The sequence below is a fragment of the Ambystoma mexicanum genome, chromosome 2p (assembly GCF_040938575.1).
Source record: "Ambystoma mexicanum isolate Mex_15411 chromosome 2p, UKY_AmexF1_1, whole genome shotgun sequence".
Taxonomy (NCBI): domain Eukaryota; kingdom Metazoa; phylum Chordata; class Amphibia; order Caudata; family Ambystomatidae; genus Ambystoma; species Ambystoma mexicanum.
In genome coordinates this window covers 1,002,068,519-1,002,095,662 of record NC_090923.1, presented here as the reverse complement: position 1 = coordinate 1,002,095,662, position 27,144 = coordinate 1,002,068,519, and positions in this window count along the sequence as shown.

The window sequence follows — 27,144 nt, the reverse complement described above, 5'->3', positions numbered from 1 at the left end:
AACTCGCAGAATTGCCGCATCATTGGCATCAGTGTCAGCGCTCCAGACCACCTCTACTCCGCGCACATCGAAATGGTGTGCCACATGCCGACTCTCGGCATAGTGTTTTAAGCCTTGCACAAAAATGTCTCCAAGCAGCAAAACCCTGACCCTCTGCACCTCTGCCATTTTCAGTGTGCACACCGTCTTTCGACACAAAAGACTTAATGTGAGCATCTGATTGGCTGATGGCTACAGTCGTGTTTCCATGCAGGATTAGCTTTATAAACCCGTATGTGACACGCCCTACCAGCGGACAAGCGTTGCCTACGTGCGTCATGTAACTCTTTCCCAGTCCTTCCACCCTTTCTACAGTGGTACCAACGCAAGTCCATCATTGGACACAACTAAGCGGGTGCACAATCAGCCACCAATCACATTGAACCTCGCCAATTTTAACTCCGTCATCAACATTGCGCACTTCAAAATTACTGTTGATGATTCTTAATGGAAAGCGCATACCATTGCAAAGCACCTACTTCACAAACTACTGTGCAAGGATTGCAAATTTCTACGTAGAGCTCCATGCATGACCACATGCATCAGTATAGAGTACAGGTATCTTCATTCTAATCAGAGTACATGTGGAAGCCTTATAATTTAAAATAGACAAAATAATGCTTGTAAATTTCCATAGGAAGCACATAACAACGCTCCCCCTTGTAAAGTGCGAGATTGCCGATTTGCCATTAACAAATTGCACGACTGCTTAATTTCTTCTGCATAACCTGTACATACGTTGCAAGCATGCCTATTTAGGCATAGCTCTCAACCATTTTTGGGTGAAGTGCGGGTGAAATGAGCTGATTTTGTTTTTGGCGGGTGACACGGCCATTTGAATGAATGGCCGTGCAGGAGGCTTGGCGGGTGAGTTTGCCCTTTACTGTAACGCTCACCTGATTCCCGTAGAGGCGCCGGTCTTGACTGGGCGTATACCGTATCTTCAAAGGTGATGTGTAACACACGGCTGGCTCTTTGGGCTGGACCTCTGTGCACTGTATGTCTGGCTTGAAGGGTAAGATGTCTGCAGATAGAAAATGTGGGATTAATGAACTGGGTTATTGAATGTCTCTCTCTTCTTCCCTTTCTCTTCTCCTGTAGAACCCCAAAGGTTAACGCTCTCACCTTAGGTAAGTGAACGCCGTGCTCTCCATCTGCCTCGAGGCAGGGTGCTGTAACCAGTTTCTTCACTGGATAAGGGGAGCAGGCCTCTTGACTTCAGAGGACTGCTGTCCGTCATTTACTGCACGAACGGTACGTTTCGAGTAATTCTAATGTCTTTAAAGTCTTTAGTAATGATGTCTCTTGTTTTGCAGGGTTCCGGCGATGGCGGATGGCGGGCTGAAGTGAGTTGAAGATGGAGCCCGTGTGATGAATAGAAGCGCCTGGAAGCACGTAAGTAAGCGCTTGTTGCCTGCTTCACGATGCGCTCTAACTGTCTTTTTATTTTGCAGGTACAAGTTCGGGGCGGCTGTAGGGTGCCGGAATACCCACTGGGTTAGATGTGGAAAGGAGTAATGGCACGTGAGTATTAAAGTTCCCCAATGTCTTTAAACGCACCTTGTTTTGTCTTTCAGATGCGGGATGCAGCGCCGAAGGCCTCCGGAGCGTGCAAAGAGTTGGTAAGCTTTTGTCTTTCAGATGCCGGAATGCAGTGTGAAGATCTCCGGAGCGCACGAAGAGTAGGTAAGCCTTTGTCTTTCAGATGCCGGAATGCAGGGCGAGGCGTTGGTGACAGCCGATGGACCAGGTAAGTGAAGAGCTGTCACTGAAGACCGTAATGCTAACCTGTTCTTTCTTGTCTTTATAGGTGTTGCTGAAGACTGGATTCAGAATGGTAAGCCTTTTTCCTTAGGCCCAGGATCAGATGCAGAAGACACGATGAGCGTTCTGCTGCTGAGGATGCAGAATAACGCAAAGCAAGATTCATCCATCGGGTGTGGTTTAAATAGCCTCCTGTAGTGCTTAGGTGTCTCCTTCCACAGCCACGCCTAGGTAAGAAAAGAGTTCCTGCTTTCCAGAAGAGTTCCAGTGTTCTGAATCTAGGGAGTGGCTCCTGCCCCACCCAACAGGAAAAGTAGTTCCAAACAGAAGAGGATCAGAGACTCAAATGGCAGGCAAGTAAGCAGCATGGTCTGCTGCAGGTAAGTCCACCCAAGCATTATGAGCCCGGCGCTTCCAGCGCTGGGACTGGGCATATTTATGAGCCTGGTGCCACTGGCGCCAGGACTGGGTCCAAAAGGTCCCAATTGGGACTGGTTGGCACTCGGAACCTGGGTTATGGATCTGCTTCCAAGGGAGTTGGGAAAACCCTGACCTTTTGGAAGCAGAGATCATGACATTTACAAGGTGGGTGACACCCGCCAAAAGTGTGTGAGTTGAGAAGTATAATTTAGGGCCGACCTTAATTTTGTATCTGAAAATGCCGCATTTCTGTCCTCTGTACTGCCAACAGTAATGCTACTTGCAATGTGATCGTATGGGAATAGTAATCGCTCCCGATTGTGGTGCTGACATGTCCTTCGGAGGGTCTCCCGATTTTTGGACATCGTGCTTTTCATTAAGAATTAGAAAATGTTTGCTCATCTACTACCTTGCCTTATCGCTTAGAAACCTCTCTCCTATGCATAGTACACTTTGTAAAGAGCAAGGCATTTCCAAACCCCTAAAAAAAGATAGTTATTTTGAAGGACTTTGAAGTACCATATTGAAATTAGTATAGAAAGAGTGCGCAGAGAGAAGTGAAATGTGCACGTGGATTGGGTTGGAACATAAAAGTTGATTCGTATGAGAAAATAAGTACAAGTGAAGGCTGCAGTACCATGACGGCCGCAAACACACAAAGTAATTGATATTGTTTTTTGAATTCACAGTGAAGACTACTCTTCTGAGAATCAACAACATCTGCACTGCAGGCGACATATCTGAAGAAAGCTTGTCATTTTGCACAAAAATGTAAGTACAGTACAACCTTCACATTGTAACTTCTCCTTAAAGAGGCTGCGTGGGTTATTTGTTTATTTTGGACAGCAAAGGAAGCAGGCATTTGTAAACAATTCTGCATTCAAATATCCATTTATAGGACAAAGATTAACAGGTGTAATGTCTGAAAAATGGCTGTGTGTTTGGTACTGAAATGAGATAGGAAATCCGTGGAAGGTCAGATTGTGAAAATAAGTGGCGGTAGCAAGTTTTTGCCATTTTGGTTATTAATAATGGTTCTCGGCACAAGTAGGGCACTGTGTACTTTCATCTAAAGCACATTGTACTACTATTGAAACAGTAATGTAGACTTACCAAATGATAGTTAGAGGTCACTGTGCGTTTACACACCGTGCCAAACAGTTTCCCCATCACACTTGTGCACACATGCACACAGCACACATAAATTGGACAACAGACCAAAGAATATTTTTTTTTCTCAATAGACACCAAAGAATGCCTACCAAAAAGCAGCTCCGTAGAAAGGAACGCAGAATTAGAGCAAATAAAAATAAAGGTACCCAATGTAAGCATCCACCTGTTGTAGAGTATGGGGAGAATCTTGGTACAAACCACCTAATGCAATTGGGTAACATAATAAAAGAAGTCTCAACTGCCGAAACTGTACGTCCTCCATCAAAAAGTATCTCAAAACACAGAAATGATATCAAAGAAACGGCTGCCAGTACAGCTAACAATGGTCCTAATAATCCTGATAGTGTAAGAAGAACCCATAGTAAAATAATTATTTTAGCAAAAATGTTTCGCCACATAGTCCTTCAGAATCTACTAAGAAGAGGACCAAAGTCATTCTCACCCCTTAAAACGTACTGTAGAAAGTTAATTGTGCAAGCACTCGTGGACAGTGCAATCCTTCTCAAAAGGAAGTTGTTCATATTAGTGCTAAAAAGGATGAAAGCACTAACTAAAGTAAGTACCAAACTACAAATGAAACTTAGCAATAAACGGAATGTAAACAAAAATAATTTTTTACATGTCTGTGGTGGTGAATGGAGTGACACAACAACCACAGAGACATATTTCAATGAAGAAGCATACAAACAAAATCAAACAAACACAGTTGCCATCCATAGCAGTGGACGTGGGTATGGGAAAATCAATACTACCATTATGGAACAAGAAACACTGCTTACAAAACTGTCTTCTGAAAACTCAGAATTACCTCTCGATTCAGCAGAACCACACTGTCCAGTATACAAATGGCCGTGCACATCAATGTGTGCCATTCCAAATAAAGCTTTCAAATCTTTACATGTGTTCCTCAATCAATACGTAAAAGGTAAAGACAAAAGTAAAATCAAAATGCTGCAAAATATGGATATTTGTGTAGTGCGAAAACACACAGGACTAAAAGGACATTCACTAGCCTGCATTTCTGGGCCTATTTGCAAAAGTACCTTCCATGATATCAAAAGAATATCAGTACATCATTCTAAAGTAAACAATTTAGTGTATAAAATATATTGTGCAAAAAGCCCAGCTTCAGAATTAGGCAACTTAAATACCACTCTTCTGCATGGTACACCCAAATACTTACAAGAAGAAATGGACCGTATTCAGAAAAAGTATTTTGGAAGTGATAGTAGCGACAATTCTGCACATAGCAACCTTCTATTACACACGTACAGAAAAGAAATACTAAAATTTAAAAGGTCTTCGGCTGAAGTACCAAACCATGTGTGTGTATGTTGCCGCAGAACGTTTTACAAAAGGAACACAAAAAATGTAGACATAGCATACAAAATAGAAAACAATGAAGACTCTAAATGGTCTGAATTAACTTTGTACCTTTTAGCTGAAAGCAAATATGAAGTAACTGAACGTGTAATATGTTGCACTTACTGTACTGCAAAATTAGACAACAACCACACTCCTTCACGTGCAATTACAAATAATTTGGAATTGTTTCCATTACCAAAAATCCTGCAACAGCTAAATTTGTATGAGAGCATAATAATTCAAACAGTTCACCCATTTCAAGCAATTATTCGCCTTCATCCAAAAACAGCAAATTTACCTCCCTCTGAATTGGTGAAAGGCATTTGTGGCAAAGTTGTGTACTTGCCATTAGATCTAACGGAAAATGTGCACACTCTAGGAGTGGAACGTTCAATAGAGCATTATTTAATAGTCTTGGTAAATGGAGTACCAACAAAGGACAAAAAAAAAAATGGCAACAATGAGTAGACTTACACAAAGTTACACAAGCATTGCAATATCTGAAAGACAACAATGAGTACTACAAGGAAATAAATATGGATGAAAGCTTAAAACAGAAATAATTCAGGAGCCATCAGAAATGGGACAATTCGAATTTCTGGATCCAGCTACAGTATCCACTCTCTTACAATTCATCCATTGCATTCCAATGAAAGTATAGATGATGCACTAGAAACTTACCAAATGTGACAAACCAAAGGGTCACCCATGAGTATTTGGGAAAAAAGTATAGAAGCACGTGCTTTTCCACTGCTATTTCCTCCTGGCAAAGGTGGGAGGTACGATGATAGACCCACTCAGATTGGGGCATCAGATTACCGCTCATTAAGAATGTATTTACAAGATCCCAGATTTAGACAAAATGTGGAATACATATTCCACCTACTCTATGAAAGTGAATTAGCAGCCCTATGTTATGGAGTTGCACACATTCTTAAATCTGGAACGCACTTTCAAAATATGTCAGCTATGCAGTTAATACAAAAAGTACAAGAAAAAGATGAGGTTTTACAATCAAGTATAACAAATTTGTATGCAAACATGCGCGGTACAAAGGAATACTGGTTTAGACTGCATGGAAACGTGCGTTGCATGATCAGAAACCTTGGACCACCAACTTGGTTTGTTACGCTAAGGTCTGCAGAATACGCATGGGAAGATTTGCATGAGTTTCTACGTATAGCAAACAGTAACAAAAACAACATAGATATATTAACACCTGGAGAACTTTGCTCTCTAGATCCAGTTAATGTCTCAAGATATTTCCATCATCGTTTCATTGCAATGCTACACTTTATTTGCAATAAAAGTGTTCCTCCCCTTGGAGAAGTGCAACACTTCTCTTGGAGAAAAGAATATCAAGCGAGAGGAGCGCAACATATTCACATGCTTTTATGGATCAAAGGTGCTCCAAAATTTGGGCACGACAGTGATAGCACTGTTTTGCAGTTTATTCACAAATATGTCACATGTGAAATCCCTTCACAACAGAGTCATAGTGAGCTGCATGGGCAGATTTTACAATTTCAAAAACACAAATGTGGCAAATATTGTCGCCGTAAATACAAAAACAAAGATAAATACTACACCAAATGCTGCTTTGGTTTCCCCAGACCAGTTACAGAAACAGGTGAAGTAAACAACTTCATGTCTTCAGTTCGACATAGTGTTAAAGGTAAATCACCTAAAAACACATATTACATAAAAAGAAGGGAAGAATCCAAATATATCAATGATTATAATGCAATCATTGCCATATTATGGAATGCAAACATAGATGTGCAATACATTGCGGACAATTCAACTGCTGTTGCATGATATGTTACAGCCTACTTAACAAAAGCAGAAAAACAGAGCTTCAAGACCTCTGGGATGACCTAGCATCAGACAAAACATTATCACAGAAATTGTACAACCTAGGCATAAAAATGCTCTCTCATAGAGAATGTGGGGCCTATGAAACAGCAGATCGTTTAACCGGCACTGCTTTGTACGGAAAATCAGACAACATAGTATGGCTCAGTCTTGGTCCTGCAAAATCTAGAAAAAGAGTGCTAAAATCATATGAGGACATAGAATGTATTGCCAGAAATGATCCCAACAGCCAAGACATTCTGAAAAACAATTTACTGGACACATACTATCTGAAAAGGAGTACCACTCTGGAAAGCATGTGTCTATATGACATAGCTCAAAACTTTGCATACAAAAATAATGTAAAACCCGATGAAAGTAAACGTAGATATAGAGTGACCGATTGTGAAGGGAGCTTAGTGAAACTTAACAAACAAAGCTTAATTAATCATGTGAAGTTGTCATTAAAATCTCCTCAACAGAAAGAACTATATTACATGTTTCTTTTGCAACTCTTTAAACCATGGAGAAAAGAGGAAGACATACTAGGTAATTATGAGTGCTATGAAGATGCTTTCAAAGCAAATGAAAGCACTATCACTGATGTTAACTTTACGCAGTACAAAACAATGTTACACAATGAGCAGCAACAAGAAGAAGAAATTCAGGCCCAACTAGATAAAGACTCTTCCGACAGTAGTCAACCATCTGTAACAGGAAGTCAAGAGCCATTAGGGCAACCACTGATAGCAAATGAGGCTGAAGTTGCTATGGCAGAAGTAGAAAACACCATGTATCTTTATCAAGAAGATGCAGAGGACTTAACTATGCAACAAGGAAAACTTAACAACGATCAGCACACCATTTTTGAAGAGGTAACAAAACAAATTGTGCATGGCGTACAGCACGAAAATAAAGAATGTACCTGCAAAAATTACAAACCTATACTGCTGTATGTCAGTGGTGAAGCTGGATCAGGGAAAACATTCTTAATCAAAATTATTAGCAAGTTCCTGCAGCAAATGACAAACAACAAGCTGTCAGTTGTTGTAACAGCTCCCACAGGTTTAGCTGCCTACAACATAGGTGGTGTGACTTTACACCGATTACTACTGCTTCCAGTAGAGCATCAAAATAAATTAGACTACTACAAATTTTCTGCAGAAGCTGCATTGGAATTACGAAGAGTATTGAAGCAAATGAAAATGCTACTAATAGATGAAGTCAGCATGGTCTCCAATCTAATGTTGGCTTTGATTCATCTCAGATTGCAAGAAGTACTTAAAAGTAATAAGGAAGAACTATTTGCTGGGAAACACATTATCATTTTCGGAGACCTTTTACAATTGACACCAGTAAAAGGTGAACCGATTTTTAAAACCTTATGCCACAAACTCGGCCAGAAAACTGTTGGTAGCATAGGTAATGTTAACCTTTGGCAACATTTCCAATACAGAGCATTAACTGAGAACATGCGGCAATTTGCAGATCTCACTTACGCCAACCTCTTAAAAAGTATTAGAGTTGGTGTATTATCGCAAGAAGCACAAGCTGTATTTAAAAAGAGGCATATACATGCACTTTATGGCGATAATGCATGCGCAACTGATATTATGGAACAAATAGCGCACAAAAATGTCAATTGTATGGCCTTAATGCCAACTCTTGCAACCTGTTTCAAATTCAATGAAACAATGCTAAAGAAAGAAAGGCAAGCAATAGTAGAAATTAGCGCCACAGACAAACTAGACGTACATGGTTTGACAGTACCCATGTGTGAGCAAGCCACAACAAGACTAAATAGTTTAGAACATTCAATCCCCAACACAGCTGGGTTGGAAAAAGTATTGAAATTATCATCAAATTGTAGAGTAATGCTTAAACGTAACCTTGATGTAGAGCAAGGGCTAGTTAATGGAGCACTGGGCACAGTTGCTGGCTTTCAATCATACCCACGTGATAACAGCATTCAGTTTGTAAATATTTGCTTTGATAAAGTTTCAGAAGTAAAAAGGATAGAACGCTCAATGGCTCGATTTCTTCTCTTCAAAGACATGTATGTACGTAGGGTGCAATTTTCTCTAACTCCATTACCATTCATAAATCCCAAGGTCTGACCCTAGATAAAACATTGATAGATATAGGAAAGACAGTGTTTAAGGAAGGCATGAGCTACGTAGCATTATCACGCTTACGTACACTTGACAGTCTTGTGTTAATAAACTTTGATTCAAGTAAAGTCAAAGCTGATATTCCTTGCATTCTAGAATACAATGGATTGCGTTCACTGTACACCCCTCACATGAAACAATACCCTGTTCCAGATAAAGTGAAACGTGGTAAAAGAAAAGTAAATGAAACAGAAATGCAACAGAATGCAACAGGAAATTCTGGAAAAAAAAGAAAAGAAACTAAAGTGTCATCAATTGCCACAAACATAGAACAACCTATTAGGGAATGTAAACCAGGCACGTCGGCAAACAAACAACAAAAAAACGGAAAAATGCACTCAGGTACAGAACTTGCTGGCCCATTCAAGTTTACAAATGAAAGTGGGGTAAGTTGCTATGCAAATGTTGCAATGTATATTCTATTTCAATTGCCACCAATTGTTAACAATATTTACCTGAAGAGCACAGACCAATTGTGTTTGCAAATGTTAGTACTGCATAGAAATGCAACAACCAATCCTGACAACACATACAGGGCCTCATTAGGAGTTTGGAGGTAACCATGGCGCTATTAGCTCCATGGCTGCCTCCAAATCCTTACCGACTCCGCCCTGGTGAATGGAGCTATTACTGCCTCATTCCAAGGTTGGTGGGGGCGGTAATTCCCCATTCACCAGGGCCCTTCCCCATTCCCATTGAGCCCCCATAGGGCTCAATGGGAATGGGAAAGGCACTAATAACGGTACCGCAAATTGCGGTACCGTTATTAGCACCAAAGTCCCTTTCAGGGTCCCGTACTTAACGCCTGGTAAAACCAGGCGTTAAGTACGGGACTCGCAAAGGAAACTCGTAATAGGGCAGTAAGGGATTACCGGTACCGCTGCCCTTACCGGTACCGGTAATCCCTTACCACCCGGGTCGTAATGAGGCCCACAGTGTTTATGAAGTAAGGCAACAATTGGACGAATGTGCTGGAATGGTGAGATTCACTATGAACTCACAAGAAGATCCACAAGAATTTCTAATGTACATACTATTACTATTGGAAAACAAAAGTATACCTGTAAATGAAATCTTCCAAATTTCGTACATGTGGAAACATACATGCACTCTCTGTAACAAAGTGATACAAGAAGAAATCCCAAATGAGCGATTTGTGTATATTTCCATACCAAATTGTGAGAGCATTCCTTTTCAGCAACTTGTACAAAATGCAAACCATGGCAGATCATGTAGTATTTGCAATTCAGACAATCGCTCTACCTTATTGATACAATCACATAGTGCGTACATAATACTTATGCTTCTACGTTATAATGCAGATTGCACCAAAAACAACTGCGAACTAATTGGATTTAAACACGGTCAAGTGTCACTTGGAAAGAAAACCTTTACAACAGTAGGAATAATCTACCATGCAGGAGCTACAACCAATGCAGGTCACTACACTGCATACATTAAAAAGAATTGTGGATGGTTTGAATGTAATGATAGCACCATTACACTAAAGCAGCCAGCTAACATAACAAATTCGTATTTAATGTTCTTGAAGCCAAAATGTACGAAATAATGTGCACTTCAAAATTGGGAACAAAGTAAGTGAAAGACTACAAATAGTTAGAATACACCCACAGGTATCTAACTACCCACCAGGATGGAAAAATGACACAAATAAATGATTATCACCGATTGTTGGAAACCAATGTACAGGCAGAATACGACTATATGTATCCAATTGTAGTTGAAGATGGGCAGGAAGGCAACAAAGAAAACATTAATGGGAAAGATAGAGGAAACAGGATATGTCAACGACACAATGAATGAGTATCACAAATCTGTAGGAACACATGCACAGTTAGAATGCGCCTACAGGTATCTAACTACCCAACAGGATGGAAGAATGACACAAATAAATCATTATCACAGATCGTTGGAAACAAATTCACAGGTAGAATATGCATATAGGTATCTAAGTGTTGTTAGAAATCGGCAGGAAGGCAACAAAGAAAACATTCATGGGACAGATGAAGGAAACGGGATGTAACAACGACACAAATGAATGAGTATCGAAATTTTGTAGGAACAAATGCACAGTTTGAATACGCCTACATGTATCTAACTGTTGATAAAAATGGGCAGGAAGGTAACAAACATAACATTGATCAGAAAAATGAGGAAAACACTGAAAGTAAAAAATGAAGTACTTAGTTGCATAAGAAATGAAGGTTTTTTAAATCTGACAAGGATTTTTTTCCCCAGACCCAAGGATTAGATAAGCAAACACAGAAACTGAGCGCAATGCACAGTACACTGGTCTGTAAAGTAAAAATGAGGGTCTAAAAAAAAAATAACTGCCTATTAAGCAATGTGGTAAATGTGGAAAATCTGCAAACATTAACACACCTTTTTCTTTTATCACAGAAGTGGAAAAAGTGATACTTCCGTCAAGTATGAAAAAGCAAACATAAAAAAAAGTTTCTGGATTGTGAACAAAGTAAGGAGTAAGTATATTGGCAGGCATTTTCGACACATGGGAATGTACTCGCCTAATGTGTGGTAGTAATATGCTCCAGTGCCTGTAGGCTGGCCTTTCGTCTGCGGTGAGTAACCTACCACCTACGCCTTACAAACAAGTTGCAAGGAGTACAGGTCCTATCCAAAACCATCACTGCATATGTAAAACATGGTCCTTGTAAATTAGCTGTTATAAATTTACTTTTCGGACCATTGTCTGCAGCCATGAAGTGAAGAAACTAGGGCATCAAAAGAACTACCAGAATCCACCACACCCATATTAACTTGTAACTCCACTGCTAATGACTTCTGCATTACATGCATGGGCTTTAGCCCTGCACCCAAGACTGCAGGGTCTCCCCACAACTACCTTGGTGATGTGTGGTAGTGGGAGTTATTCTATAGGTGTGTTATCCTGCTGTACCTCTGCCTAGAGGCTTCCCTCCTATGTGTATGTCTGTAGATCTTACATTGGATTGATGTGCAGTGCCTTCGAAGTGTAGTACTTACCACTTTCTTGTTGGGGGAATGGGCTTCGGCCATGGACCCAACACTGCACGCACTCCCCACAACTTGCCAATGAAAATGCAACACAAGGGGTGTAAGCATGGTTGGCACATGCAGCGGTGGTTGTGGCCAGGGCCTAGAGTCTTGGAAGTAAGGCCTTCTGCCTTCGGCCGACGGCCATGCATCCAAGACTCTAGGCCCTGGCCACAACCACCGTAGCATGTGCCAACCATGGCAGTGAACTAATGAATATACTAATACCCATTAAAAAAAGTAATGCACGTGTCCCTACAAATCTAACAACTCCCCCATGCACTGCACGGGCTGAAATACTGGCCCTATTGAACCCCTCATTTTCTGTGCGTACAAGGAGGCCACAGAACATACGTCGTAAAGTATGTGTACGTGTATTTTTGGGTGCATGGCCTTCGGCCTTGCACCCAAGATACCAGGATGTTCCCACAACCACCTCTTTGTTTTTGGGTGCATGGCCTTTGGCCATGCACCCAACACTGCACGCACTCTCCACAACTTGCCAATGAAAATGCAACACAAGGGGTGTATGCATGGTTGGCACATGTTACGGTGGTTGTGGCCAGGGCCTAGAGTCTTTGAAGTAAGGCCTTCGGCCTTCGGCCGACGGCCATGCATCCAAGACTCTAGGCCCTGGCCACAACCACTGTAGCATGTGCCAACAATGGCAGCGTACTAATGAATATAATAAAAGGCATTGGAAACAGTACTGTATTCCCAGCATGCAGGCAACTTCAATGTTCCCTACCATCAGACGTGTCCGTACAAATGTAACAACTCCTCCATGCAATACACGGACTCAAATACTGCCCTTATTGCACCCCTGCTTTTCTCTGCGTACAAGGAGGCCATAGAACATACGTCATTAAGTAGATGTAAGTGTACTGTGCGTACAAGATGTCCATATACTTTAGATCATGAAGGGCGACCCCCAGAACAAGTGCATTAATCACGCATATTTGAAGACTGTAGCCACTACCACTGTAGCATGTGCCACCAATGGCGGCATACTAATGATTGTAACAATAGGCATTACGAAAAATAATACGGACACGCCATGTTGTCAATTTCAATGTTGCCTACCTATACCCGTGTGCTTTCAAGAGTTACAAATTTCCTAACCACTACATGCAGTCAAGTGTTACAAATTTCCTGCCCACTATATGGACTGAAGTGCTATCGTAATTATCCCCCACATTTACTGTACGTACAAGGTGTCCATAGAAATTACATCATGACGGCCGAGGAACAAATGCATAGATCACCCATTTCTTAATGTGTGAACCTTTCCCAATGCTCTGTGCCACAGCAAAATAGGGTAATGGAATTACTCCGCTTTCCGCAGATCCAAGATGTCGGGCGCACCCAAACCATCTGACGCAGAAGACGTCTCGCAGCAGCCAATGGACAGAGATGTTGCGTGTACGCGGTCATGACGGTAGCCCCTTAGCCAATCGGTTTCTTGTTCGTCGACCGAACAGCAAAGTGTGACCGTGGAGCGAACATAGATATCACTAATTATTTCTGACCTACTTTTTCATAATTATAAATGAACGTACTGCATGTATGGTGACAAAATATACAAAAGCACGCTTTCTGGACCAGGCCCCTGTACTTACCGCAGAATTCGTCAAAATCCGTCCAGCGGTTTCACCTGTAGCTGTGCGCAAAGTTTTTCCCCCATTCAGTCTATGGGGAAAAAAAGATGTTTTGGGACCACCCCTATAACTCACCTCCCCCTGGACGATTTCTCACCAAACTGTACAAAAAAATTCAGAGTGGGCCATATACTTTTTTTGCAAGGTTTGGGAGAGCGGAGTTATGGAAACAGCAACTTAACCATAACTACATGGCCACTACCGTATATATATAAACCGTAAATGTCAATGTGATTATTTGAAATATGTGGTTTTATTTCAAAATCAATGAAAATTATGTTTTGATTGAAATTATTGATACATATGCTTTTCGATTCTAAACATGTTTGTGAAAAGTCTGTGTGTAAAATGTTCATTATGACAAACAATTAACTGTGAATAATGAGATAACATCTTTGAATATTTACAATACAATAGAAGCAAGATGTAATGTAATATTGACATTGTTCTAATTTATTGTGAACACAGAACAATCCCGGCATGCCCGTCGCTGACAGACATCCTCTTTGGCGCTCCCTCTCCGGACATATGGACTACCCACATGGACTCTGTCCTCTTCCCTTTCTCTTTGTTGCCCATTAATGGTGGCACCAGATGGGAAGTACTGTTGACTATCAGAATGGCACTGTCATGGAACAGGGCTCTCAGCCAAACCTCCTCCTTTCAATAGTCGTCTTCCGTGTCTCAGATTCCTCACTGATCCCACCACTCCTCTGTCTGCCTCCCCTCTTGTCCCCTCTCCACAACCGACGGGCGTACCACATCCTTGTAACACTGCTCAGAAGAGCCTCAAAGGTGGCTACCGGATTCACCAAGCTACCTCAAATCTCGACATGCTGTAAAACATTCCTCTGATATTTGTCTCCTTCAAGACTTTGACCTGGACGTTCTCGGTCTCACTGTGACGTGGTTCACAGCCAGCTCTGTCACTGCTTTTCACACACGCCTCACAGGGGGCTACAACATCCACTCTAAGCCCTCACCTAACTGGTTCAGAGGCATAGTGGCCTTGAACACCATTTGTGGTGAAGGCACATCCATGGTTGCTCACACCATAAAAAATACAACCAGCTAGGGAAAAAGGCCCAAGAAACTCTTGCAAGGATAACAAGTTTTATTTTCACACAAAAATAGGTATCAGCAAAGACCTCTGCTGCTATGGAACGTTCTGCCAAAAAACTATAAGCAGAAACTTATGAAGCCAAAAATGGTCACAAGTGATGTACACATATACAGTAAAAACCCACGTGAGAGCCTATGGATGTTCACCCTGCTCTATAGGAGATGCCAGGCTATTGGCCCCAGCCCAGCCCGCCCATCTTCCATCATGTGTGATCTTCTGGGCTCATCATCTCCACAGTACCAAGGTCGAGCTAGCAATTAATTGCAGACTATGAAACAATGTTGCTTTATCATTACACTGTGCACCTGGGAAGCTCAGCGGCTGGCGAGGAGGGAGCCTTAGGTCATGCTAACCCACACATCCTTTACTCACTCTTTATCGCATCGTCCGCACCCAAGGTTTTGGACTATAATTTATTCCTCCCTGTACCTTGCATTACAAATCCTGTCATGTTCTTCGATCTTTTATGGTCAGCTGGTTTATGGTTGATAGTCTGGGGTCAGATACTATTGTGGAATTCAGGGCATCTCGGAACTGGGACAGTTGTAGGATCTATAACTTATGGTTGGCTGGGTGGGGGACGGAGGCCTGCTTTGGCCCGGCTGTGATAAACATGCACACTTATGAGCCTGGTACTGTCTAGTGGCCTTGCAGGGCACATTCCTTCAAAACAGCCACATTGGTAGCATCTTGTACACCAAAGGAGCGTTTCTTTGGGGGTTGTCAGTGCAGCTCGTCTCTCTATGGTTTGGGCCTGGTCAGGCCCCATCCAACTTTGCAGCCTGTATCCTGATGCTCTGAATGCCCTGTGGGTGTGCAGGTCTTGCGCTTTGGCTATATCGAACAAAATGGCCTTTTCTCGCATGTATACACTATGTCTACATTTCTATATTGATCATGATATTTGTGGTCGTGCTGGACAATTACAATGCCCAATGTCCTTGGTCCAATACAATTCTCCTAATGGGGCTCGTCTCACTCTGAAGCGCATAGGCGGGTGGGTGGGGTATAACCCCTTTACAACTATGGTAATTGTATATATGGGGACTACCCATGAACAATTGAGCTAAAGACACTCAGTGCACTTGACAATTAGTGTACAGACATATAGCATATTGTTCTAAACTTTGATGCATAGTTCAGATAATGGAAGCATAGGTAAATGCATGGAAATTCATCTGTGGATATGGTGATGCAGATGTAATAAGTTTCATAAGTAATATATTTGTTTTCATCTGTACGAAGTGGAGGTACTTTCCTCCAAGACTAAGGGCCTCATTACACGGTAGGCGGTAACCATGGCGCTATTAGCGCCATGGTTGCCGCCGGTATTTTACCGTGTCCGCCTTAGTGGATGGCGGAATTACCGCCCTACTCCAAGGTGAGTGGTGGCGGTAATTCCCCATTCACCAAGGCCCTTCCCCATTCCCATCTTTGCCCCATAGGGCATAATGGGAATGGGGAAGGCGCTAATTACGGTACCGCAAATTGCAGTACCGTAATTATTAACACCAAGGTCCCTTTGCGGCACCCTACTTTAACGGCTGGTAAAACCAGCCGTTAAAGTCAGGTCCCGTAAAGGGAACTCGTAGTAAGGCGGTAAGGGTTAACGGTCACCGGTAGCATTACTGGTGACCGTTAACCCTTACCGCCTTCCGTGTAATGAGGCCCTAAATGTTTTCAAAAAGTGCCATGGAAAATGGTGAAAAGGATGGCATCCCAGATGTGCACCTTCAGAATGTCTGACAGTCAAACGCTTCTCCAAGCAGAGAGTGGGGGGAGCAGGTCTCTCTCATCCGCTGGTGCCTATCTTTGGAAAAGCCTCTCTGCCAATCACAGACTTGAGCTGCACTGTTCAAAACTCTGCTCTTCTCTACCTCGTTCCCTCTTTCCCTTCACAGCTAATCACCCCACTGCCGCTGTGACCAGTAGCTGTATCATCATGTATCTCACAGGATATCAGGTTCATCCTCCAAGTCAATACCGGCACCCCTCCCCCAATGCACTGCCCTGCGGGCCCCTGCTTGATGGCTCGACATACCTCCGTTGAGAGCCGCCTGTACTAGCACTGAGCCTGAGGTTCTCCTCCTTGGTTCCCATTGGCACCTACCTCTCGGGCTCTCAATCAGCACTTGCCCACCCATCTGCTCTTGACGTTGTTATTATTTTCCATGTTCCATTCCCAATAAGCATTGTGGCACTTTGAAACATAATTCTATTGTATAAAGCCACTTTTACTCAATAAAATAAAATAATAAATAGATAAATACACCACACTGAAATTCCGGATGGCAGAAGGGGTCACAAATTAGGTATGAGTACACAGTGTTCTAAATCCTCATCTCGTGGTGCCTGTGGCTACTTAACATGAGAATAAACACACAGGAGACATGTAGTGTGAGTATGCAATCTCATCCAGTTTTGCCTGATGGTACACAGGGCTGCTTCAGGTGTACAAGTGAGCATGACCGGATATGCAGGAATTTTATTGGTGGTTCAAGATATGCCAGAAATTTAGGTTGCAAACAAACGAATCAAGGGTGGAACTGGGACTTGGTAATGAAGGTCGGTAGGTTTGTAGCAGACTAGGAGTGTAGCTTTGGGCCATGAAAGAGTGCGGGACGAGCGAGAAGGGGGTATGGATCTCCTTTTCTTACAGCGCATAAATAGCCCCAGAGGTAACAGAAATACATATTTATCTGGTGTATTTATGCTTTCCTCTTGCAGCACATATTGTATGCTGTTTTTATCTGTCCTTAGTTTTCCAAACCACGTGTTTGAAGCAAGGTCTTCTACTGTCTGCCTTTTTGTGTGTCATTCTTTCTCCAAACGTAACCTATCCCTCTCTGGCTTAGTTTAATAAATACAGGCTGGCGGTGTGCAAGCTGTGTGTCTGGCTGGAGTGTTGGAGGTCGGTTCTGCTCCAGCGTTGCTCCAACAGGACTTTTCAAGACTCTGCTGCTACGATGATTTTAGTCCTCTTTCTATTGCCATCAAGAAATTCGAACTTGTATTGATAAACACTGCGCATGCGCGGAGCGCTGCGCGGTGTGCATGCTGTGTGTCTGGTGTATGGTGATTGGCGATGAGTTTTTGATCAACAGTAAGCTAGACATCATGATTTGATTGCAAACATCAGCCTCTGAGAATTGACTTATATTCTTTGACCTACAGCAGTGACTGTGGAGCTTTTGCTCTTTGAGCTGCCTGGAGTATTTTGTTCACTTGAATTCAAGGGATTTGCTGTTTCGCCACCTACAAACTCCCGGCTGTGACTGCGGCGCTGTAGCGATTTGAACGGCTGTGACTTAGCAGTGAAACAGCATCAAGACAATTAAAATCCCTATACTAACTCCTCTGGTGGGTCTAAGCACCTCGTTGCTCGCAGAGTGACGTGAAACTGTATTGGATATAAATCGTTTCTGCACGTAATTGAAGGAGAGTGGTTTGCTTCATGTCTAAACCTGTTTATACTTTAAAAACAGGAATGCTGAATGAACTTTATAAAACTTCAAGTGCATCTGTCACTTTAAAATCTACACCAATGATACCGGTGTCGGTTCATATTTTTAAACGAAAAATGCGGAATCAGGCCTTTAAATTACTGGACAAAAAAATATGTGCTGGCGACATTCGTGAGTTTTTCAAGCCTGCATTTACCACACCCACTATTATTACGATTGAGGACCCATAACAAAGTAATTGCACTCCTACACAAACAATAGTGGAATGTATAGAAACTCCAATTACTTCTTTGACAGACACTGAAATGTTGTCCGAAAATGATCAGCGTGTGCCAATCGTGACCAAGCTCCAAAATGCTGATGTGGAGAGTGATCGGACCAAACAGAAAGAAATACACACATTAACAATTCCATCAGCCCATATTGCTTTGGGGTCCCCTCATCTGAATTGGTCACTGGCGGATGATTCATCTTTCACTCCTGAACCTCTCAATTATGTTGTTGAATTACCTAATTCTGTTGGCAATATCTCTATTATTGCTTCAACATCATTCACTAATTCCGAAGCGAACAGTCTGTACCAGTCACCAAGTTTATTTGACAATTCCATTCAGACAGTACCTGCTTTTTCTCCTAGAAATGGCAAGGATAATTCAGAAACCTATGAAAATGGTAACAATCATCCTTGAAATATAGAACCACCGATGAAATCACAAACTGCATTACTCGAAATAACTTTGCAAGCCATGAATATGACAATAGTGACATTAACAAACCTATTTGAATCTTTGGACTTTAAACTAACACAACAAAACAAACAAATAGATCAAATCTTGGCTTGTCTAGGTGATATTATTAATGAAAAGATGTGATGAAACCAGATGGAGTTGCTTTGAAAACACTGAAAAATGTCCTAACGCAACTCACAAAAAAAGTTCACAAGTGTTGCGCATGATTTTGTGATGAATGGGACATGTAATAATCATGTTTTGCCTGAGATTGTGCCCATTATAGATCAGACAGACCTATAATGGGCAGACAGACAGATGAAATTGACATAAGTGAGGGTCACATGACTTCGGTGCAAAATGTCTCAAATGTGCATAGAAATTGTGATATTGTAACAATTGGTTATGTAACAACGAATAGCCAAGCCATTGTAGAACCAACCACTGGGCGTGCGTCTGACTCAATGCACAACTCCAATTTGACAGGTTTCTCTGACCGTGGGCACACAACCCCATATGAATTGTTTAGTGCTAAACCAGGCAAAACGAAAGATGGTACCTCTGATTGTAAATTAAAGAAAACAAAACATTTAAAAGGACTGCCACAAGAGCTCGAACTAATATTAAGTGTTTTGTGAAAAGACTATAACCCAAAAACAAATCTGCTCTTTTAAGTAGAGCAGCTGCAAGCACTCATCAAACTATAAATATCAACAGGAGAGATAATCCGCCATCTGAAAGTAGTCAGATCAAGTACTATTCTCCTTTAAATTATCTTGTTGCAGCTATCACCACTGTTGAAGAAAAGATTGTTACCAACATTGATACGCCAACTGAAAATGTTGATTTAACAACACATAAACAGGTCAATGAACATGACCTGATTATGAGTGACATTCGTATTCACATTGAGAGATCCATTGAACAATATGTTAAATTGCATTCAAAAAGTGCATGCTTTGCTTAGATTCTACGAACCAGCATGTGTTCAAACTTGATTCTGGCTCTTCTCTTGGTGGCCTTCCTTCAAGTAATATCTTGTCTCACCAGCAGTTGAATCCCAGAATAAATGTACCAATAGAAACCAATATATCTACAGTGCATGCCCCCGAAAATCAGGATTCTAGGCTCTATAATTTGGAAGCCAGTAAAATTGCATTCCCAACTGATTTTTTCTCATCTAGGGTTGCTGAATCCACTAAGGAATTAATAGCCTAGGAGATTGGGGCCTCACCCATGCATTCGGGGCATGATGATCAGTCAGGATTGCTTGATCAAAAGAGCAAATGAGTGAATGACCATGTATCTGTAGCCAATAGTGCTAATATCCATACATCTAGTGAAGAAAATCAGTTGCACTCCAGTTGAAACTCCACATTGCTAATGCGGTTGCTAGCTATATGAAACAACATATGAAGGATAAGCAAACACAGTTAGAACACCAACACCCAACCAGTACTACTACTAGCAAACAAGTACCCTTTGAATCTGAACGTAGGCCTCCTAACACCTGGCAGAACGTTGATTCAAACAATAAAATAAACACAAGAGAGCTGTGAATCACGGCCTGTACTGGTGAAAACATTAAACAAATGGGACCACTTTCATTGGCTCATTCTTAAGTGTCGCCCTGCTCCATTTCCAACATATGTTCTAAATAGAACAAGTATAATGGCTATTTGTGAAGAAGTGGGGAGCTTACAAGATATCACCTCGACAGATATTGAGCAGGTCGAATTTGTTAATGAGACTGACCTGTCAATTGTGCAACTGTAGATCCAGTCTAACCTGGTTAGAAATACCATGTGGCAAACCTGCATGGAAATGTTTGCCTTGGGGTTTGTACTGGCACAAGATCCTGTTTACATTGACGTTAATGGAGATCAGAAACTAAAAACGAAGTACTCCTTCAATTCTTTAGAAATTCAAAAAAGTGTTCTTGAATATGAGGGAGTAAGAAAACAAGGTACATTTTCAAAACAGGAACTGCAAAGGACAGGGTATGTTAACAATTTATAACCAAAAGTTGAAAGTGGAAAACGTGCCATTTCTCTGGTAAGCTGGAACACCTGTGGTTTCTCGCACTTATTGGGCGCAAGCGTGGCTTTTCTTGCAGTGTATGATATAGTAGTTCAACAGGAGACCTGGTTAGTCCAGAAGCCTGTATGGGAGGGTCATACCATCTTGCTAAATCCCGCAAAGGAATCTGCTCGAGAGCGACCTTCATCAGGATTATTAATAGGAACTCAGCATCACACAGGCTGGCACGCTTCCATTTGGACAGTTCCAAATCTCTATCTTTTGTTGGTAAAAATCATACATCCTGGGGGCGTAATTGCCATCATCAATATGTACCATAATCCCCAAAGTATAACTGATGATGAGTTATTTTTCAACCTAGAACAGCAAATGAATACCATAATGATGGCCCCTGACATTACCAATACTATTGTAGCAGGTGATTTAAATATGCAGTTGTTATCGTTTGACAATCCAACATTTAACTTTCTTGTATTAGATGTATATCATTGATGAAAGAGCTTAATCTAATTATGTGCAATGGATGGTGATATACCTGCTGAGTATACATGGGGAAGAGGCAAGAGTGCTTCTATACTGGATTACATTTTTGTGGACACAAACACATTTAATGCAGTTTTAACTCTTGATGTGGTTACACAACTCCATAGTGACCATGAACTGATTACATTAAAATTGGTTGTGAAGGAACCCATGAGTAAAAATGATAACATGATATATCGCCAGTGTGTCGTTGTCAACAATGCTAGAACACGCGTCACTTGCAACGCCAATGCTCTTAATTCGTTTAATATTAATCTTGAGACCAGTTTTGTGGATATGGATGTAGCACATAAGCAATATACATTGTACTTGCATTTGTATTACACTCGGCATCCAACTTCTTCTCATATAATTCATAAACCTACACACGAATTTGATGCCCAAGTACAAATGAAAAAATCCTGTTTGTGGAAACAGGAGAAAGCAATTGCACTCTCCGAGATTTATGACCAAAAAAAAGCCATTCATGCCCTTAACTGTACATATAAAAATTGCCTACGCTCTCATCGAGCTCAAATGATTCAAACTGATGGTGAAGCAATGCTTCAAGAGATAATTAAAAAGTTCACAGCACAAATATGGGCTCTTATAAACATTGCTAATCATGCAGCTCAAAACCCGGTATCGGTAAATGGGGTAAATGGGAATGACTGGGTGAGCTATCTTTCTAACATCTATGCTAGACCATCTGCAATTGAAGATAATATCGGTACAGAGTGGTCATGTTATGAGGGATTGCATATCCTAGAAGAGGATATTCTGTTCTATATTTCTAAATCAAATAATTTTCGAGCTCCGGGGCCGGATGGACTTAATAACTTTATGTTCAAGCAGCACCCCGCTCTCTGGGCGAGTATTCTGTATAACATCTTCAAACAGATTCTTACATTGAATGCAATTCCTCTCCCGTGGCTCTCATCTATTATAGTTCCCATTTTCAAGAAGGTCGATCGATCATGTCCTAGTAACTATCGACCGATCGCCCTTCTTGACGCACCAGGTAAAATATTTTCTAAATTTATTTTGAGAGACTTTAATAACTGGTCTTCGAAACAACTTAAAAAAGATCCATTTCAAACTGGCTTTATTCCAGGAATGGGCACCAGTGTCAATCTATTAACTTTGACATCTATTATTGCTCATCATAACATTTTAAAATAGCCCCTTTGCCTAATTTTTGTTGATCTAAGAGCGGTTTTCGATTCAGTTTCTAGAGAACTTTTATTAAACAAACTAATTTCGCAGGGGTGTCCAGCCTACATTTTTTTCCTTGATTAGAGATTTACACACTAATAATACCATTCGAGTGAGATTGGGAGCAGATGGTAAGCTTACTATGCCAATTAAGACCTTTAGAGGGCTGACGCAGGGTTGTACCTTAGCCTCAGTTCTCTTTAACTTTTTTATTTCAGATATAGGAAGAGCTTTTGTTAATGTGTTAACGGGTGCTCCCAAATTGGCCAACAAAATGGTGTTATCTCTATTATATGCTGATGACCTGGTGTTGATCTCCAAAACGCCCTCTGGGCTCCAGAGAGTAATAAATGCCCTAGCGAATTATGCTGTTGATAACTTGTTAACTATAAACTTGGAGAAAACAAAAATTATGAAGTTTATTCCATCAAGAAAACACAATAAGCCACGTCAATCCTGGACCCTGAAGGGTCATCAAGTGCAATGTGTCCAGTGTTACACCTATTTAGGTACAATCATTGCAAACCAGGGTGAGCGTGAAGTCTATAAACAAACACTAAAAGCCAAAATAACACCTTCTATACATCAGGCTGCTATTATACAAGCCAAATATGGAAAATGTACTGTTATACCAGCTATATCATAATATTTTCAATAGCCTATCCTTCTTTATGCCTCAGAAACTAAGCCAATAGTCTCAGAAAAAATATGGGTTTGTTTGGAGGGCAAATACTGGCGAAGTATTTTACATCTACCACCGTGTACTCCATTTGCCTGAATCCTGAATATTGAATGAGCTTGGCCTTATTTCTTAGTATGCCAGGTACATGCTGCAACTGGTTGCCCTTTTCAGGAAATGTCTATTGGCTTTACAAACTCCTACTGTTTTAGACATTTTGTCTGAATATGTCTTCACTTCCAAAGACAAATTTATTTGTATGTGGCATAAACTAGTAATTCATGCTTTATCACTTGCAGAGGTGTCCCTACTAACTCTCAATCAAAATCCGATGAGGGGCAAGACCAAACCTTTTCAGAAAGATTGGATTTTAACCAGAGAGAAATGTAAACTACATCGAGATTTTAATAACAACTCAATAAAAAAATATAGTAATCCAGAGCCATGCATGTTAAAATCCCCATCCCAGTTCATAGAACAGATTTTACACGAATGAGATTCAATCTCTGGTTTACTCATGAGGTGTTGGCACAGCGTCGAGTTATACCACACTCTGAAAGCTACTGTTGGTTTTGTAAAAACCGGGAACAGACTGAGACATTGAAACATCTCTTAGTGGAATGTGCTGAGTTAATGGACAAGCAAATGACATTTTTTAAAAAGGCTATAGAACCCCATCGCGATTCCACCTCAGATTATTTGTGGAAATGTATTCACTCTGGCCTCCTGACACACATATGAATAAGTACTATAGGATTTATAAATGAATTAAATTTAAAACATCCAGGCACACAAAGTTTAAGCGTATGCTAAAGGGTTCAATTGATTGATAATTGATAGTACGCACAAGATGACTCAATCTTAATTACTCATTTTATTGTTTTCTTTTTAATGCAATGAAAATGTACAAATATGTAATGGTTTTTTAAAAAGTTAACTGTTGTTTTTCTTTTTCCTTCTTTTTTCTTTTTTTCTTTTTCTATCTTCGTTTTGTTTTTATTGTTTTGTAAATATATTAGAAATTGAATATTTTATGTATTGTAAAGTTGACTTATGCCAGCTATATAAATAAAAAAAAGAATACAGGCTGGCATTGTTATTTGTCCTTCAATAAAACAAACTAACAGTACGAAGGACACAATGTGTCGAATACCCACAAAGAATTGTTAACATTGACTATATTCAAAGAGGACACACAAAACTTTAGTTTCTATTTCTGAGATCCGTCATTCTGAGCAGTTGTTCACTGTGACATTGAGAGAATGAACACCCTCAAATTATGTAAGCGTAACTTTATATAATATTTGGGTGATTGAAAATGGCATGTGTACTGTGCACTTGATGACTAACTATGTGATGGACATATGTACTTTTTGATGAACAGAATGCTCATCGCACGTTATGTTATGTTGAAGGATATTTATACTGCACAGTATAACCACCCAAGTGTTGCACTTGTGGTTTGTTGCGCCTTGCTCAATCATATATTCTGTGCAGAATTGTGAGTTGTTAGCTTGGCTATATTGTGGTGTTGATTCCTCAAACACCAGCACCCACAACCTGTGTTCCGGCTAATGATGTCTACACCACTTTGTCCCGTGGCATATCATGGTGTGCAGTCAACATCGCATCCCAGGGCACCTTTAAGGGGGGGTGAACCGTCTCCCTGTGCCCTTGTGCTGCCTGGGCGGCGGGCAGTTATCTGTTCGCTCGCTACTCATTCCACTTCAATTATGATTCCCTCCATCTGTAGTTCAACCTAAGATGTTCCTATCTGTGTCCTTAGTTTCAGGTAGGGAAACGGGTGCACCTGGGTCTCCCTCCCATTCAGAGGTCTGACTACTTCTCTGCACTTCCCTGCATGTTGTGGTGTGACCTACTCCCCCGTCTTCACATCTCTGTGTTCATTCTGTGTGGTGCGGGTGTTGCTCATTCGTTTTTTTGTCTGGTTCTGAAATTTTAACGTAACTTGTTAGCTAACATATTTTAATGTGTAAATTCGATAAAAATACTGATACTGAAATATATGCTTTTATCCTTTCATTTTCATAGCTACATCTGCACATGCCATAGTTTCCAGCTTCCGTCTGATGGATTTTTCCATCAACATTGGAGGATAACATGTCTGGTAAGATAGCTCAGCGGGTTGAGCACTCGCTGCTGCGATCTGAGCGTGATCCGTAGGTCACAGGTTCGGATCCCAGCAAGGCCAACTCAGCCTTTCATCCTTCCGAGGTCGATAAATGAGTACCAATTTCAGTTGGGTGATATTGTATGTAAATATATGCTCTGTAAAGTGCTTTGGATTAAGGCTCTATATAAACAACACATAATTATCATTATAATCATTAACAGCGCTTCTTTAATAACGATTATGTGGGACAATTGCCAGGAACCAATTTTTCCTTTAGCGGTAGCAGCAATAAGGAGCAACCTGACAGTGGTTATGTCAAAACAAGCTGATGTGAAAGTGTTGCATTTGAAAGTGAAACAACTCATTATCTTCTGACTAATGGAACACCATGTGCGTTTGACAAAAAAACAGCGATGAAACATCAAGGAACACAGAAGACATGAAACACAGGTATTAATCAATCGCTGAGCGCAATCAGCATTTCATGAGGAACCTATATAAAAACATTTGAAGCATGCAATGTTCGCTAGCTATAACTTCTATTGGAAAACAATATCAATGTTTTCATGGACAGAAACTTCTCCTTTGAGCGTTATGTGAAAAATAAAAGTACTTGTTACATTGCAGACTATTGCTATTTTCTTCAAAATAATTGTTTTGTTCTCCTATTTGTGAAAAGAAAGAAAAGTTTTGCGCTGTGAGAGGATGCGTGTGTTTATCTTCCTGGTTCTGCGTTAGGTAACGTTATGGTGTGGGTGATGACAGGGTACGTTTGGCTATGCTGGCCACGAACGTCATGAAAATAGGTGGAGCATATCGTTTGGACAAGTGATGTCAGTTTAAAGGGCAGGCGATGTATATTCTTGCTGCGAGGGCACTTGAATTTAGGGCGATGTATCAACGGATAAGATTAGCACAAGATGGCTGTACCGTGTTGTTTTCACACGTGTAAATGAGAGGAAAATTAAGGTAAGATGGATAGGACATTTTCTTAGGATCAGTTACAGTATGAGTTCAAATACATGCTCAATCATTTGGCACAATGACATTTCTGTGTGAACATTTCCTTTAAGATGTGACAGCAAAGCTGACTGCTATTGGTTTGCAGCTCAATGTAACTTTGATTCAGTCCTTTCAATGTAAAAGAAAACTTTATTTGCCCTAAAGATGTCATAAAACACACAGTGCAAGAGTACAATGACCGCATGTGAATTAAAGCTTGCAAATCATCAATGGCGACATTGAATCGCCTCACCTTCCTGCACAGACCGCTTATTGAATTTGTATAGTTTTTGAAACCAAACATGGCAGAAACACATTCCTGGGGTTGCTGCAAATGTGTCTTTTGCTTCTTCTGTCTAGATGGAGATTACCTGTCATTTTAGTGTTGGACAGTCCTTGTTTGTGGGACCAGACTAATATGAAAATGGATGTTTCTCCTCTGGTCCAGAACCGAGAGTGCTAAAACGTGACTGCATACCTTCCTCGATGGGCATCAACTCATAGAACAGATTATTTGACCCTGTCCATTCTCAGTTGAGAGTCTCTCGCACTTTTGACAAATGCTGAAATTCTTGGGGTTTCACCCCAACTTAAAAAGACTGACCCATATGTTGACCACTTGCCCTCTGTGCCTAGAGGGACATTGTGCCTCAGGGATGACACTCAATATGCAGAGATGTGTCTAGGATTGCTTTTGTTACTCCTGTTCAGAGGGGAATTGCCTGACATTTCAGTGTTA